The following is a 12,500-nucleotide window of genomic DNA, read 5'->3' on the forward strand; positions in this document are numbered from 1 at the left end:
TAGAGAGGCCTGGTAGTAACTATTCCCAGGAATAACCGCGCTTAAAGAAAGTTTATTCCAATAGAACACGACCTATACTGGAAAGAATCGATATTTTATTTAATTAATTTTTTGATCTATTGTAACCTCCGATTATTACTAGAGAAGCTAGACATTTTTCTTCACTACCTTGTTTAAATACTATTAACATGCGCTTCCTGAAACATGCAAGTCGGTACAATCATTCATAAATTCACTAGTGTAAAAACATTTACAAACTGTCATATCATCGTATTTTTGGCAATATGACGATGTTGCGCCAGATTTATTGCAATCATCATCTTGTCTAATTTCTGCGGTCAGGAAAATTTGCGTTCATTTTTTTTCTTCCTGGAGGAGACCAGGCTGAAGGAAGGCAAAGGACGCTTTTAAAAACGTGTGTATAAAACTCTATTCTTAGTGAAAATATGTCCTAACTTTTAGGCAAAACTCAAGACATACATGAAATACATGGAGAACATCCACAAAAGCTAAGTTTTGGAATTTTGGAAACAGGGTAATCTCAAGCAGTTAAGGCAATTAGCCTGTACATGAGACCAGGACCAGGAGCGAACAACAGCCCTTTATTCCAGTCAAGGCGTTTTTACAGACCGATTTAATTTTAGATTGAATTTTCTCTGAATGAGACTCCTGCAGGAGCCCGATGATCATTGAACGACCATTCACAAGAGCTAACTTGACGTCCTGGCGTCTGCAAACCGCAACTGCCTTTGTTTTTTTTTTTTTTGTCGTTTTTTTGGCTTTTTTTGGGCTCCTGGCCTGTAATAATTCCTATCCTCGCTATTATACTGAAAGAGATGTTATATGTTAAACCCGGTGAATCAGTGAAATGAAGAGATTTATTTATTTAGTTCAGTGATAGTCCTGCGAAGGAGTGCTCGGCCTTTTTCCGAATATCCCCGAGTCACCATCGATTAATAAATCTCTTCAATTTCTATCCTGTTTCCCTTTCATTGAAACTTGACAGTCTACGTCTGCTTTATTTGCCAAGTAACAACATTTGTGTTCTTATGCATGGAATGGAGCGGATGAGCAATAGAGGCTCCTAGGGAGAATTCCCCGTACACTAGGATCGCTACACTCCAACTCCGAAATTGCGAAACCGTTATCATGCACGAGAAGAGTTGAAGTTAAAGGAACAGCCTGGTTTCTCTACAAAAGTAGTCTGAATTATCTTCCAGTAGTCGCACAATCATTTTGTCTCGGTCAAAATTAGTTAGGTCACGATGAACATTCATTTTTTTATGCTTCAGGACGCCTTAAAACCTTGGACGATTACAAATTCGTACTGAGAAACTCCCTTCTCGATATATGTATGAATATAAAACTTTTTCAAATTTTTACAAAATTAATATGCATCAGAGGCGACGCCTTTAACCAGTTAAATTGTATCTCTCTTTTTCATTATACTTTATAACTTTGATTAATGAACTGCAAATCTCTACCAAACGGTCTCTTCATACGAGCAAGCATGCAGGAATTGAATAGATATATTTTGGTCATAATGCTATGCTTTGACTATATGGATCTGCAAGATAAATAAAAGGGCTGACTCGTGTAGTACGGAAAATGTCCGTGCTAAAACGGAATATTTACCGTGACAGCTAGGCTTAGATAGAATTTTTTTGTGAGAACTTCAGACACCGAAAAGTATGCTGGAAAATTTCGAGAAAGATAAGAAAAGAAATTTGGTACAGTTAACGACAAATAGCGGGAGCTATTTCAAAATACCCGCTTGCAGCGCTATCGTATCCAAAACGAACCGTATGACGGAGACGTTCTTCATATGCAAATTATTGAACCGGTATTCTGGAATCTGACTAAATAGCGATATTTATCGCCACGTCAACCATTGTTTTTAACTTGCCAACCAGAGGTGCATTGGCTGTTGTAACAAAGAATCGTCCTTGTTCGGTCAGGTTGGCAAATTTGAACATAGCCGAGCTGGCTTATGTTGAACGACCGCAAATGATGTGTTCTTTAGCATATTTGCAGTTTTGGTAAGAAACTGTATTTTAACCTAGATTTATTTTAAATTTATAAAAATGTGTACAATGTCTTAATGGTTTTCAAAAGAACCTTGAAGTCTTATTATTGAGAAATTCCGTAAAAAACTTTGAGCGTTGTTTTAAGAAAATATTGTATCTAAGCCTAGTGGCAACTTGCTCGTTTTTATTCTACTTAAAACAAGGATAGAGATCAAAATGCTTCGATCAGCTTGACCCTGGTGCACAGTTTTAAGCTTATGAATTAATTGATTCATTCATCTTCGATAACTAAGGGAAAGATACTGTTTATCTCTCATCAATACCATTAAAAGAGAAAAATGAATGCGTTAAGTAATACTTCGCGTGCTTAATTTAAGACACGAAAACTCAGGTACAAAATGAATGTGGGACCAATTTCTACATTGTACGTCTCATCAAGTCCTAATATTTACAACTTACTTCTGAAGAAATTGGAATTATCCTAAATCCCAAAAGAGAATACTCTGAATATAACTGATAGTTTCTTTCCTGTTAATTTATTATCTCTGATCGGAATAAAAGAGTTTTACAATAAGCCACTTCGGAAAATACCATAATGCTCTTTGTCTGTCCCCCAATATTTTGCATAAGCATTGTTTCCAGTTTCTCTTGGGACTTACAATGGTCCCAAGAGAAAACAAAAACAATACTCATGCAAAATTTGGGGGGGACAAACAAAGAGCATTATGTTATTTTCCGAAGCGGCTTATACTTTCCGACAAGTGATTTTTAACTACACTTAAGTCGACGCCAGCGATGCACACCTTTCTTCCCTGCGGCAAACACCGGCTAATTTTTTAGTACGAGTGCAAAACGTGGTTTCCCCACTTTCGGAGAAGACAATAAAGGCATTACGATGCTTATGAACGGCAGAAACTAATGTAAAACTGAAGACACACGCGCCTTATTAAAGGGGCACTGTCATGAGCTGCGCATGCTCGAGTTTGTTTGCTCTCGAGCCCACGGGAAATTCTAGCCGCCATCATGGATTCACGCGTGAGTCACGTATATTCGCCGGAGTTTCTCCTTTGTCCACCATGGCCCTCTCCCGTGGACAAGACGCTAGCGCATGCGCTTCTCGTGACAGTTTCCCTTTAAGCGTTTTTTTTTTTTTTTTTTTTGACGTAGTGAATTTGAAACGGAAGCGTGCAAATCAAGAAGCTAACATCTGCGCAAGGCTTAACCTGAGCAATTTTTTTATACGCATGCTCTATAAAAAAATTGTTTTATGTTACTCTGACAACCACACCGCCAAAGTAAAAAGTCGGCCGACAAATATGTCTCACTACGGAAAATACAATCTGGAATGCCACAGGGAAAAACACTGGAGGGAAGTTGAGTCGCTTCAGTCAACTGCATAACATCACTAACAGTATTACATCACCATCTGCCACTTTTGCTTGCTATGCCGTAGGGATGTCGTCGATAAAACGGAAGTGGATTGAAAGTGTTGGTGTCTGAGAACAGGACTTGAGGAGGACTGGTACGGGCTGAACAGACTGGGCCCGATTGTGTGGCCTCTACATTTGGATTCTTCTTTAAATCTGCAAGAAATACATTTCATTTTTACAAGAGTAAAAAGGCAGGTATAGGTGGCTTGCTACTAATCCCCAGTGACACTAGCCTGCTTGCAGGCGGTAGATGGTGCTGTTATCGCGAAACTTTTACAACCATAATGAAAAGCGTGCGAGATAGGTCTAGGCCAATCAAAAAACGAGGGGGTAGGGAGTGGGGTTGTCCCTCGACAACACCATCTTCAGTCTGCAAGCGGTTACAGAGACAAGGATCACGATCGTGTAATGAAGACTCGGAAATGCCGGTAGACTTAAAAAAAAAGGAAAGTAATGATAGATCTGTTATTTTTAGTCTCAACTCACGGAGGTGATGAAGCAAAAATTACCTATCGCTTAGTTCCCGAGAAATAACCCACCAAATTTACACACCAGGCCCCAGTTGTTCAAAACGTGGATAACACTATCCACCGGTTAAATCCCTATTCATTGGATAGCGCTATTAGTTTTGCTATTACTCATTCACTGAATGGTGATTTATCCGGTGGATATCGCTATCCATTGTTTGAAAAACTGGGGCCTGACCTTGTAGCTTTTTTCTGTCAAAATACTTCTAAACTGCAGATATCTATCGCTGCTTTTTACTCAAGTTAGAAGAGAGAATTCTATACCGTAAAGCAAAAAATATTCGCATCAAAACCCCTCGTAAGTTCCTCCAGGATACGCTTGAGATATCAACAAAGCATTTTAAATACCATGTAAAAACAAAGACCTAAAAGAAATGCTGCAAATTACTAGCTTTCCTTGATTAATATCTAAAGCTCTGATGACAGGTGAGAATTTCTATTGCCTAATTTTTAATGTATTTTCGATATGTTGCATACTCAGGTGAAATATAATTGCGAGGAAAACCGACAGAAAAATGCTATAGTTTTTATCTCGATCGTTGATCAATTTCTTTTGGTAAAGAAATGGTCTGTAATCCTGTGGCGACTGAAACTATAAGTTAGTAAGTAAGTCGGGGTACCCTACTTAACAGAAAGAATGTCTTTTTAACCAATTTTAAGCAAATCAAATAAACTGTTGCATATATGTGAGAAGAGGACAACGGGAGCGAGGTGGCAAGGACCATTTAAGGCTGTGATGAAGGCGAAGTTGATTAAGAAGAGATGCTCAGCAATTGCTTTTGACTCAAAGCAGTAAATCCTTAAGAAAACGTTAATAATTAATAGTAGTAATAATAATAATAATAATAATAACTAGTAGTAGTAATAATAATAACAATAATAATAATAATGCTAATGAATAAATAAACATATTCAGTCCTTAGATACTGTTAGGGTAATTAATTTAGAAAGCGCATTCTCCATTTTCATATTCAAATACGCTTTACAAGCAAGTGATCTATGGGTGAGATCGGACATCAGCATATACAGGCGCCGCTGGCAGCCGCTATCATTCCATTAGCGATCTCCCCCAGCACATAAATGAATGAAATGAGGCCTGACCACAACACCGGGAGCTCCATGCCCTACTCTTTACGAACAGTGCGTGGGTTTTGAGACGGTGCCTACGGTTTACAGTCCTTGTCCGAGAAAACTTGAAAGTCTAACCATTTGTGGATGTTATTACAAAGGCGGCACTTGGTCCTCAGTTATTTTAAGACCAGTTGGTGTTAAGGACGGTGCCTACTATTTTTATTGCGCATACGTTCTGCGTATCTCCAGATAATCGGATTTCCCATCGGCGGTGCTTAGTAACACAGGGATATTTTTGCGCGGCTCAAAACTATGCAGAGAAAGCAGAACTTATCAAGTGCTTATGGTATCCAAAAAGAAAATTGGGGGTAACCACGCACTTTTCAGAGATAATTGAGCTTGAATTTGGAAAAGAACGTCATACGTTGCTTTGTATTTTGAAGCTTTTTACAAATGTTGTTGATTAATTATCTTCGAAAAATGCGTGGTTACCCCCAATTTTCTCTTTGGATTTCAATAACACTTGTTAAGATCTACTTTTCCCGCATAGCCAGTAAACCGCGCAAAAATACCTTTGAATTAGTAGGCACCGTCCTTAAAATAAGCGTTGGCACGGCCGGAATCGAACTCACGACCTACCGCATGGCAGCCCGATGCTCAACCAACTGAGACACCGTTGTGCGGTTGGTCAATAACCATCATCATCATCATCTGCATTAATGATTATCTCATTTGTTAAATTTTTGACCTCGGATATTGCATGCGTTTCTAGATTGCGGATTGGTTCACTCAATCTCGGTTATCAGCTCATACACCGTATGACCTAATATGGAAAGTGATTGAGTCGAGTGTTGCCAAGCTGAAAAATGGATGCGGAATGCAAAATTTCCCACAACAAAACTTCTGACAAGTTTAGAATTTGAAAAAAATTAATAGAACAATCATTCCACTCGCTCTTATTGAGTATGAGACTGGTTATAGCCAACTCGGCACTATGCGCCTCTTTGGTTATTTACCATCTCATATCCAACGCGCGCTCGTGGAAGAATTGTTTATTATCCTACAAAAATATGTGCAGTTAAATATAACAAGTTAAAAATCTAGATTAAAATTCAATAATGGATCTCTACACTAAAGAGGAAGTGTGGCCCAGCGTGTGTGGCCCAGTGGTTAGGGTGGTTGCCTTCAGTTCCGGAGATCCCGGGTTCAAGACCCGCTCTGATCACACGTTGACTTTGTTCCTGTTAGTCCCTGGTTCAACTCACCAGCTGCACTTGTACCAGCTGCACTTGTAAATAGCCGACTGGTTTGCCTCCGGCCAGTCGGGATTCTTAACAATTGTTGTTCTGTTGCGTTTCGTTAATTGTATTTCATTGGCCCTGAAAAGCCCCTATGGGGAGCGGTCAGTTATGTATGTACTGTATTGAATTGTATTACACGTTAAATGAAGTTCAGGTAGAAACGAAAAGCAGGGGCGAAAACAACAAATAAAACTCAAAACCAAGACGAAGGAGCTCACAAACGGCTCGATTTTTGAGAGACCGAGCAAAAAATTAAAATACAATATCCCTATATATGGGATTTGAGAAAACAAATTTACACAAAATGCCAAATTTTTAGTGGAATTTCCCCTTTTGTAAAACCGATAACCAACGAACCTACACCCAAAAAAAAGGAATTGAAGGTCAGTGTTGATTTTAGAAATACTAACATGGAGTACCCGGATAAAAAAAACGACTAGGAACAGAGTAGCGAAACTCAGCGCACAATGACGCCACGATTGGCAATAGAGCCAAGGCGAGTGTTCTCAACAATGCGCAAATCAGCTCGGGAGTAACCCAATAGGTGTCGTTCGGGCTTTGTTTCTAATTAGTTGAGAAAACGACGCGAATTCAAGTTATTCTGGCCAATCACAAATTGCAGTTAAATAAAACCACAACAGTCTCGATAAACGAACCCGCGTTCTAAAGGGTAGGTTGCCTGAGTGTGAATATAAATTATAAAATATATCAAATAACTGAAATAAACACGAAATTCCGTTTACCTTGGATCATCAAAAGGATTTTCTTTCTTATGCCAAAGGTACTAATTCCAAGTTCCTTGAGATCTTTGTCCGTCAGAGTCAAAAAAGTCGGCAGGTCAACCTTGAGAAATGACAGCATATGTTTTTAAATTAAAAAAACCAGTTTAACAAACTCTACAACTGAGGGAATTTAGCAGGGTAAAAGCAGGCAATGGCAAATGACAAATCCAGCTATTGACCAAGGTCATCAAAATAAGAAACAAGTTACGAGGTCTTCCTCAGTATAAATTAAAGAGCGCAACCGGTGCGGCTCTTAACTAAGGCGGACAAATGTTGCTGTCGTTTCTCTTTGTGTGTGTTCGTGTGTGTGTGAGAGAGAGGTTGGTAGAAAATGTCGCTGTTGCGACCCCTCTTTGTATTACGTCTTCTATATTTTCGATAACTCAATGGTCAATGCCTCTGCTTGGCCTTTTCCGTGATGCCAATGCCTTCACAATTATTTCTTCAACGATTCTTTCAGAATTAGAATTAAATTTTGCGTCTCTCGTGTTACTTGTGAGGTGCTGCGTTACATTCAGGTCGCCTCTCGCTGTTTATGAAGTCCCCCTTCTCTTGCCGGCTTCACCAATCGGACGGCCTCAGTTATGGTTGCTACCAATAAAAAGGCTGACAAAACCGACAAAACAGAAGTCTGTAATTTCTCAAACAAAGTCCACTTACCTCTTGTTCTTGGAAGATGACTTTGCGAGGCCAACTTTTTCTAAAAGTTCTCGGAGATCTAGCAAAATAGAACAGGTCGTAAAGCCTTCTTTTCTCGTAAATGCTTTGGGGTGTGTCAAGGAGCCATGAAGAGGAGGAAAAAATCACTGTTCTTATCAACTGCAGATCGAAAATTCATTTGACTCAAAAACTTATGTTTTCAGAAACCAGTGACCGCATACTGAAATAGTACTTCCCTTGACAAATCCCTTGACATACGCAGTTGAGGCTGAGTTAACGAGCCTAAGAATGGAAAGGAGGCTATCGCTGACTGTGCTTTGATTTAGAATCTTTTTGCTTTTACGTAAATGAAACTGTGAAAAGCCTAGTGGCAGCTTCGCTACCATTCAAGTGACAGGCAGGGTGCTGTGCAACAAATGTAAAATGGCCTAAAGTTTATCGTTGGATGAGGATAAACTGTGACACGAACTAAACAAACTGAAACCTGATTCGTTTCATTGGGCCCCGCTCTCTTCTAAACCAGGAACGGGCCAATGGACCGATAGGCTGCACTGAGTTGTAAGGGCAAATGTCCTCACGCTAAACCTCTCACGATATCATCAAGTGCAACATTTCATAAACTTCATACGCTCTTAACGGCCGGAAACACTTGCAAACATTACTACACACCTGAGCAATGAGCAAAAGACGGAGAGCTACTTCTTCTCGACTCAGTTCCATCCATTCTGGAATTTTCAGCTAAAAGAACAATAAATAAAAAACAGCTTACGAGTGCTTCCTGTCAGACCAATTAGTTGACTGATTAACGGACAACACCAAAGGTAAACTTCTACGCACGTCAAAATCCGATAACTGTTTTTGCCTTGCTTTTGAATGGTGGAGAAAATCGAATATGACTAACGCCGATTGCGCGAACGGAGACAATCGATTGCCCTGGATTTCGTCCCAGTTCCTTGGCTTTCAAAGACCATAAAAGCTATTAGGACTCAACTGTTCGCGTCTTTTACCAACAAAGCGTTTTAACTAGCATGTAAGCTTGTAGTATTTAAAATTCTACGGACCTTGAATTGTGATAAGCATTTTCTTTCGAGCGCCAGATGCACAAATACCCATTTCCTTAAGGTCATTGTCCGTTAGCGTCATGAAAGTCGGAAAGTCAACCTTAAAAAGAAAATACAACTTAGATTTAATACTGAATTATTAAGCTGACAATATATGAACTGCACTCCAGTGCGGGAGCACGTTCTACAATATAAAGCATCGGATTTAAAATTCCCTTCAACTGGCCAAAAGTGGAATCTCCCTTATTTATTAATGCGGCAACGTTATCAACCTTTTGTCCTTAGCATTTATTACCACACGTTTTCTACAATTGCGAGCTCTTTAACAATTGCTTTTTCGAGACGAATTCTTACTCTAAAATGAGGGTTGATAAGCTCATCTTCACAAAACAAAACAGTATTTAAGGGAAACTTCACTCATGCTAAAGAATAACTGAAATTTATGCCGGGAGGAGGAGAGGGGATCAGGGGAATCACAATCAAAAGGCCTGGGTGGGGTGGGTGAATTTTTCCACTCATTGGCTCACGGTGCAACTATTGAGCATCATGTTTTGTGATGGTTGAAAATGACATATAATGATGCCACAGGATATGAGCTGGAAACTCAGCGAACGTTTGATCGCTGGCGAAGGAAGTAAACGTACCTCTTGTTCTTGGAAGATGCTAAAGTACTTTGCAAGGCCAACCTTTTCAAACAGTTGTCGGAGATCTGGAAAATGAAACTGATTGTTATAGAGAAGATATGACATGCAAAGAGTCTTTCTCAAAGGTTAGAGTATAAGAGGGAACGGTGGAAGCCGTTCAATCAAAGAAAAAGAGGCAGAACATTACGATTCAGTCGGAGAAGAACTAGTATTGTAGTCTAAAGGCCAAGGGCAGTAACATGCGGTTATTTTTTTGTTTATTTTATATTTTTTATTATTTATTTATTTTTTTGCGCAAGCTGGCGGAATTCTGCGAATCCTTCAATCTGATTGGCTCTGGGAGCGGGCGGAATTTTTCTATCCCGCCAACCCGGGCGGAATCCTAGCCCTGGTTGCGTGAGCTTGTGTAATGACCTTAAATTTCCATTTTTTGACACCGAATCCGTTTACATACAGAAGTAAGTGTTTCAAAACAGATTTTTTTTTTAGGCAAGAGGCGTGGAAATAGAATTCAAATAAATATATTTCTCTTTGAAACGTTCAGTTTGTAAGTCGCTAAGGGTCGGTCCGTATAGCGAAAAACTGTGACCGAAGTCTTGAAAAAGCTGCCCTCGGTCTGCGGCGTCGGACCTCCCAGCTGGCACATAACATATATTTCTTACCCGGACAAAGCGCTGCAGACGAACAGCTATTTCTTCTGGATCCAATTGTTCCTGCTATGGATCCTTCAGCTAAAAGAGAAAAAAAGGAAAGACGTTCGTAAATCATAGTTGATATATGGAGATGGTTATGAAAGTTTGTTTTATGTTTTCGTTCGCTGTTTTGGCCCTGATCATGCACAAACCAAACCCTTTTTCTAAAAGACAGCGATTCAAAAGTTTTGATTAATTTATTCAAACTCATTTGTGAACCCGGCGAGGACAAAAGATTGTAAATGGTCACCGCCAAGTTAACATGAAGGGCGACAGTACTGTTATCTTTCTTAAGTTTTTGGGGTTTCATAATTAGAATGTAATCAGGATTTGTTTGTGACTGACTGACGCGTCCACAATAAACTTTCACATTGAAACTCGGGCTTGTGTAGTGCTAAATAAAGTCTACGAGTCCTCAGCTTCTATATCGCTATAAATGATCAACTGAAAGGTTCGAAGTGAAAACGAAGGAGCGGTTAGTAAATGACAAGGTGCTAGTTTTGTTTGCTCAGTTGAGTGTGTTGCTAGCAGAAGATCATATGCAAATTTCCTTCTGGTTTAAGAGTAAACCTTTTGAAAATGCTTCTTTGTTTACAAGTTTTTTTATGATTGCGACGTGATTAAAGGAAGTTTTGCGCGGACTAAAAACGTCCTTGAGTGATTTTTCCTTCCTGTAAGATACAATCGGTGGCTGTTTAAAGATATGTGCAAGTCTAGGTTGCTGTTGGATGATGTGCTAGTGTTTCATGAGAATCTTTTTAGATTCGGTGTAGCCGGGTTATAAGTGGTAACAAACGGTGAAATTTCGTTCGTGTTCTTTGTTTTGTTACGAAGAGCCTCTGTTCTGTTGGAGAACTGAACTTCAGTCAGGATTTTATGAACGAGCGTTGTGGGATAGCCTCTGTCACAGAGTCTTTCTTCAAAGCCTCGTTTGTGTCTGTAAAAATTCTCCTTAACCGAGTTAGTTCTTAACAGACGTGATGCTTCTCCTTTGGTAAAACCCTTTTTGGTATTGAAAGGGTGGCAGGATGAGAAGTGTGTATACTGAGAAGTTTCAGTGGGCTTAAAGTGGGTTTGTGAATCGAGAATTCCAAGAGATGAAAGGCGAGGTCCCTTGAATACCTACGGTTCAACTCTGTTTTTATTTACATTCACTGATTCGCTTAGTTTACAAAATATTTTCTGTAGCTCAGATAATTGAGCCTGCATGGAAGTGAAGTTATAAGGTTGTTGAGTATTGTGTGTTTTCTCAGTTTTAGGCCTAGGCCTGACTTTGTTGGCAGCCTGATTTCTGGAGGCCTGGAAACTGTGCTGTTTCGGGTACAGGTTCTGTAGTAGCTGCTGCTGGGCTTTGATGGCCTGGTTGTCTGCAGCTAAATTCTTTTCCTGCTGTTTGTCAAGTTTTAGGTGCAATACCGGTTTCGGAACCAAACAGTTGGATCCTTCGCCAGTTGCGAGTAGCTTTTTCACAAGAGCTGAAAAGGAGAGCTAGTGCCGTGACTATAAAATCAAGTGTCTTTATATAGCGTACTTATGTCAGCGTAAGGCTTCTGATTGGTTGTTAAATAAAGAAGCTGATTGGAGGATACTAACTGGCCAATGGCGTAAAGGATATTTCGATCCTGTTGAGGTGTGAAGGTGACGCACATTTATTCCATTCGCGGAAAATATGCTTGAGGAACTTGTTGGTAGTGATTTCGAAAATTGAAAATCACTCGAGCGATGAGTGATGTAGTTTTTTTCGAAGAGTTTAGTAGTTCCGTAGGGCGTTGAGAGTTGATCAAGAGTGACGTTGGATAAAAATCCTTTGTCTTGTTGAAGCGTAGAGATGCCCTCGAGAGGACCAGCACTTACGCTGGCAAGTAGGAATTAACTCCGAGGAGCGTTATGATCAAGTGTTGATACGGTCTACGAGTCCTCAGCTTCTACATCGCTATAAATGATCAACAGAAAGGTTCGAAGTGAAAACGAAGGAGCGGTTAGTAAATGATCAGGGGCTAGTTTTGTTTGCTCAGTTGAGTGTGTTGCTAGCAGAAGATCATATGCAAATTTCCTTCTGGTTTGAGCAAACCTTTTGAAAATGCTTCTTTGTTTACAAGTTTTTTTTATGATTGCGGCGTGATTAAAGGAAGTTTTGCGCGGACTAAAAACGTCCTTGAGCGATTTTTCCTTCCTGTAAGATACAATCGGTTGCTTTTTAAAGATATGCGCAAGTCTAGGTTGCTGTTGGATGATGTGCCAGTGTTTCATGAGAATCTTTTAAAGATTCGGTGTAGCCGGGTTATAAGTGGTAACAAACGGTGAA

General features: G+C 39.8%; 2 protein-coding genes and 1 pseudogene across 6 annotated transcripts in view; 1 reads left to right on the top strand and 2 right to left on the bottom strand.

The window, feature by feature from the left end:
* LOC138046899 (lysophosphatidic acid receptor 1-A-like) overlaps positions 1-12,500 on the bottom strand; it is a 390,671-nt gene that overhangs the window by 126,918 nt on the left and 251,253 nt on the right. The window lies entirely within an intron of this gene.
* LOC138046896 (histamine H2 receptor-like) overlaps positions 1-12,500 on the top strand; it is a 128,520-nt gene that overhangs the window by 104,994 nt on the left and 11,026 nt on the right. The window contains exon 1 of one of the 3 annotated variants that reach the window (XM_068893495.1): positions 11,454-12,173. The exons of 1 other annotated variant lie outside the window; for it this stretch is intronic. The gene's annotated coding sequence lies outside the window, so the exon portion shown is untranslated. Of the gene's footprint in view, positions 1-11,453; positions 12,174-12,500 lie in introns of those variants that run through there. One more of the 3 variants, XM_068893496.1, reaches the window with a different exon arrangement.
* The window catches only part of LOC138046646 (uncharacterized), a 203,584-nt pseudogene that overhangs the window by 52,370 nt on the left and 138,714 nt on the right, over positions 1-12,500 (bottom strand).

This window comes from Montipora capricornis, chromosome 4 (genome assembly GCF_036669925.1).
Source record: "Montipora capricornis isolate CH-2021 chromosome 4, ASM3666992v2, whole genome shotgun sequence".
In the NCBI taxonomy this organism is placed as follows: domain Eukaryota; kingdom Metazoa; phylum Cnidaria; class Anthozoa; order Scleractinia; family Acroporidae; genus Montipora; species Montipora capricornis.